Here is a 5,456-nt window from a genome sequence, read left to right on the forward strand (position 1 = left end):
CAAAGGCAAAAGTGCAAAGTCACTTCACAGAGTAGGCGTTCCATAACGGAAATATGCGGATGATGCTAGAACCCGCCAATAGGATCGCGCTAGCTTGTGCTTGGCTCTGCCCACCGCTTTCCTTTTTCTGCCCACTATGACAAATGTTTTCCCATTGGAAACGACAGGCTGTGGTCTATCCTTGTTTAGTTCTAAACATCTTTGGTAATATGGTGCGCTACAAATGGTATCCTAGTGGTTGGGGGGGCAGGTAGCCTAGTGGTTAGAGTGTTGGGCCAGTAACTGAAAGGTTGCAAGATCAAATCCCTGAGCTGACAAGGTAAAAATCTGTCGTTCTACCTCTGAACAAGGCAATTAACCTACTGTTCATAGGCCATCATTGTAAATAAGAATTTGTTCTTAACTGACTTGCCTAGTTAAATTTAAAAAAGCACATTTTATTTGTCGCATGCACAGGTGTAGACTTTACTTACGAGCCCATTCCCAACAACACAGAGTTAAAAAGTAAAACAAATATTTGCTAAATTAAAAAGGACATAGTAACGCAATAAAACATTAATGAGGCTATATACAAGGAGTCCCAGTACCGAGTCAATGTGCAGGGGTACGAGGTAGTTGAGGTCATTGAGATAATACAGTATGTATAGATAGGGGTAAAAGTGACTAGGCAATTAGGTTACATAATAAACAGAGTAGCGGTAGGCTATGTGAAGAGTGTGGAAGTGTGTTTACTGTGTATTTTATAACTATATGTAGCTTCCATCTGAAGTATTTACTAGTAACTGATAGTCAGCTCAAATAGGATAGGCTGGCTAGGAGCTAAATGCACAAATAAATTCCAAATAAAATCCAGTCAGTTAACAGAAGGGGTTAATATTGATGACCATCTTCAAATAAACAAGGAAAGTGTGATAACCACAACAATGCGTAAAGAATAATAATTATGTGGAACAAGTTTGACCCATGCTTGACCTCACTGTATGTTTCACAGGAGGTTGGTGGCACCTTAATTGGGAAGGACGAGCTCGTGGTAATGGCTGAAGCGGAATTAGTGGAATGATACCAAATACATTAAATACGTGGTTTCCATGTGGTTCCATTCCATTTGCTCCGTTGCAGACATTGTCATGAGCTGTCCTCCCCTCAGCAGCCTCCACTGGGTTTGTATATAATGTGTCCAATGACCAAATCTTCAGACATCGTGACACTCGACAGAGGACAGAGCATGATGCCCTCACTCAGACTGCCCTCTGCTAAATGAAGTTTACTCTTATTGACTGTTATTTTTACTGGGTAATTGTGTTGAGCCCATGTAATGTTATACCAGTCTGATGTATTTTGGTGTGATGTCTGTGTGTGTACATACAAGTAGCCAGACTTGTTTTTGTCTCGATGTGTGTCTGTGTGTGTGTCTCTGTCTGTGCTCTCTCTCTCTCTCTATCTCTCTCTCTCCTTCTATCGCTCCTCTGTTTCTCTCTCGCCTTCTTTCTCTCTCTCTCCTTCTCCCTCTCTCCTGTCTCTCTCCCTTGTTCTTTCTCTACTCTCCCTCTCTCTTTCTTTCTCTCTCTTTTCTCTCTCCTTCTCTCGCTTTACTTCCCCCCCTCACCACACACACACACACACACACAGTAAACACACATACTACAGGCCTACATAAAGCACAGGAAACAGAGACACACACAAAAGAGCACATCGCAAAATTAACTTGATCTAGGAGAAAGAAGACAACCCCCCCTTTCTCCATTATGGTCAGGAGGTCAGCTGGCTCTCTCTCTCTGGCTCTCTCTCTCTCTCTCCTTTCCTCCGGCTGCCTCCTCCATATTCATTAGCTCTCATTATTGTCCCAGGATTGGAACACCTGCTTCCAAATTACTGCTGTAATGAGCAATTACACTCCAGACAATATCATCACCTTCAACTGTGCGGATGCTGCCAATAGCCTTTTTGTTTACTTAATGAAGATTTTTCTGTTCTTAAATTGAAATTTAATTTCACTACACATTTATATCTTCATGACTTTGAGGTAGAAATGTCTTAGATATTACAGGGTTCCTTATTTGGCAATCGGCATGCTTGCTTATCTCTGGTGGAGGCATGGTCGAGAGCCACCACCAGGAGGAGTCATACCACATCATTCCACTCAGATGGGTGGCTGAGCGCCAGAGGGGGCTGATACAGGGAGAGGAAGAGAGGTGGGGGAGAGGGGGTTGTTACAGGGAGAGGGAGAGAGGGGGCTGATACAGGGAGAGGGAGAGAGGTGGAGGAGAGTGGGCTGATACAGAGAGAGGAAGCGAGGTGGAGGAGAGTGGGCTGATACAGGGAGAGGAAGAGAGGTGGAGGAGAGTGGGCTGATACAGAGAGGGGAAGAGAGGTGGAGGAGAGTGGGCTGATACAGAGAGAGGAAGCGAGGTGGAGGAGAGTGGGCTGGGAGAGGGAGAGGGAGTGAGGTGGAGGAGAGTGGGTTGATACAGGGAGAGGGAGAAAGGTGGAGGAGAGTGGGCTGATACAGGGAGAGGGAGAGAGGTGGAGGAGAGTGGGCTGATACAGAGAGAGGAAGCGAGGTGGAGGAGAGAGGGCTGATACAGGGAGAGGGAGAGAGGTGGGGGAGAGTGAGCTGATACAGGGAGAGGGAGAAAGGTGGAGGAGAGTGGGCTGATACAGGGAGAGGGATAGAGGTGGAGGAGAGTGGGCTGATACAGGGAGAGGGAGAGAGGTGGAGGAGAGTGAGCTGATACAGGGAGAGGGAGAAAGGTGGAGGAGAGTGGGCTGATACAGGGAGAGGGAGAAAGGTGAAGGAGAGTGGGCTGATACAGGGAGAGGGAGAAAGGTGGAGGAAAGTGGGCTGATACAGGGAGAGGGAGAAAGGTGGAGGAGAGTGGGCTGATACAGGGAGAGGAAGAGAGGTGGAGGAGAGTGGGCTGATAAAGGGAGAAGGAGAGGGGTGGAGGAGAGTGGGCTGATAAAGGGAGAGGGGTGGAGAGTGGGCTGATAAAGGGAGAGGAAGAGAGATGGAAAAGAAAGGGCTGAGAGAACAAGAGCTGTCCCAGCTCATCAGGCAGGGGTAGACATCTGGGGGCCAACCAAATTATTTTCCTGGGTGATTAGGCAGGTGCGATGGTGTGTGTGTGTTTGTGCATGCATGCATGAGAGAGAGAGAAGAGAGAGAGAGAGAGAGAGAGAGAGAGAGAGAGAGAGACAGCTCCTGACTGTAATGGAGGAAAGGGGGGTTCTTTCTCCTAGATCAAGTTAATTTTGCGATGTGCTCTTTTGTGTGTGTCTCTGTTTCCTGTGCTTTATGTAGGCCTATAGTATGTGTGTTTATTGTGTGTGTGTGTGGCTGTTTCCAGTGCTTTATGTAGGCCTACAATATTTGTGTTTACTGTCAGTGTGTGTGTGTGTGTGCTTGTGAGTTCTATGTGTTCTGTACATTTACAGAATAAAGGGGTGCAAATGTCAACACAGTCCTGTCTTACCAGAAACAGTTGAAACAACAGACATAGACTTTATTGGAGCTGCAACATTGCATGATTGTGAGTTAAAGTGCCTACTGTACCTTCCTAATGACAAACCTCCCACTACGGCTTCATACACATCCAAATTGGTCACATGATTTAGGTCATTGTGCAGTTTATTTAGCTGGTTCCTACATACCATAAAGATATATTTATAATGACATAATTCTTAACTTACTGCAATACATATCCATTTAAAATGAAATAAATAAAGAAGGATAGTATTGTGCAAAGACACGAACTGAAACTCTTTGATTTCCCAATGAGTTCCCAAAACACTGAAGGTATATAATACAGACAGTATAATTTAGTATATTACATTAATGTAATTATATTCCTGTCAGACAAGATCTATTTCTTTATAATCTCATAATAAGTAAGTATCATACAGACAATCTGATCACTGCAAAACATTCACTTTCTTTGGCTCACAAATTCACTATAATATAATTGATTAATGACATTACTAATCAGAATCTACAGAACACATAGAGGCTATAGAATATCAATCAAAGATACTCATACAAATGGAAGACAATACCTGACTTTTAAAACACTCGTAATGCTATAAATTAAGCATATTTATATATATCATTATCATGTTAGTATTTAAACATTTGCAAAAATGGTCACATACTGTTTGGTCCATGCTATCCGGGATACTTGGAACGTCCTTACCCCATTGAAGTAGAACTTTTAAATGGTTAAGTAAAGGTTTAGGATTGGGTAAGGGTTATGGTTAAGGTTAGGGTACGGGGTAGGGACATCCCAATGAACCCGGATAGCACTGACCCATACTGTAGGCTTGTTTCACACGCGCAAGGAGACCGTTTTTTACACGCTGCAAGTAGAAGTCGCTTTTAGACAAAGATCTAGGATCAGCTCACCCTCCCCCAAACCCAAATATTAACCATAAGGCAGAAAAACATAACAGTGACCTTAGATCAGTATACAGGGGCAACGTCATCTGACAGTTAACACTAAGGTCATAGTTCAAAGGTCAATACAGCGTTAGGTTACAGCACAGGGTACACACACTGTTACACACACACACACACACCACCACAAAACACACAATGGAGTTCAAGGTTTAACGCTTAGAGTTGGTACATCTGGCTCTAGAATGATCCTATATACACTGAACTCAAATGAAGTATCTCGTATATCATAATATCACAATACACTGAGTGTACAAAACATTAAGAACACCTGCTCTTTCCATGACAGACTGACCAGGTGAATCCAGGTGAAGCTATGATCACTTATTGATGTCACTTGTTAAATCCACTTCAATCAGTGTAGATGAAGGGGAATAGACGGGTTAAATAAGGATTTTTAAGCGTTGAGACAATTGAGACATGGATTGTGTATGAGTGCCAATCAGAGGGTGAATGGGCAAGACTAAAGATGTAGGTGCCTTTGAACAGAGTATGGAATTAGGTGCCTTTAAACAGGGTATGGTATTAGGTGCCTTTGAACAGGGTATGGTATTAGGTGCCTTTAAACAGGGTATGGTATTAGGTGCCTTTGAACAGGGTATGGTATTAGGTGCCTTTGAACAGGGTATGGTATTAGGTGCCTTTGAACAGGGTATGGTATTAGGTGCCAGGCGCACCTGTTTGTGTCAAGAACTGCAAAGCTGCTGGGTTTTTCACACTCAATAGTTTCCCGTGTAAATCAAGAATGGTCCACCACCGAAAAGACATCCAGCAAACTTGAAACAACTGTGGGAAGCATTGGAGTCAACATGGGCCAACATCCCTGTGGAACGCTTTTGACACCTTGTGGAGTCCATTCCTTGACGAATTGAGGCTGTTCTGGGGGCAAAATGTGTACACTATACTATATGTGCTCTCAAGCATTTCTTTGTATTCACACACACACACACACACACACACACACACACACACACACACACACACACACACACACACACACACACAC

General features: G+C 43.9%; 1 protein-coding gene across 4 annotated transcripts in view; it reads right to left on the reverse strand.

The window, feature by feature from the left end:
- Positions 1–3,482: 3,482 nt before the first annotated feature.
- The window catches only part of LOC129813926 (glutamate decarboxylase 1-like), a 23,390-nt gene continuing 21,416 nt past the window's right edge, over positions 3,483–5,456 (reverse strand). For all 4 annotated transcript variants that reach the window (XM_055866563.1, XM_055866564.1, XM_055866561.1 and 1 more), the window contains one exon: positions 3,483–5,456. This exon is cut by the window's right edge and continues 587 nt beyond it. The gene's annotated coding sequence lies outside the window, so the exon portion shown is untranslated.

This window comes from Salvelinus fontinalis, chromosome 17, assembly GCF_029448725.1.
Source record: "Salvelinus fontinalis isolate EN_2023a chromosome 17, ASM2944872v1, whole genome shotgun sequence".
NCBI lineage: Eukaryota > Metazoa > Chordata > Actinopteri > Salmoniformes > Salmonidae > Salvelinus > Salvelinus fontinalis.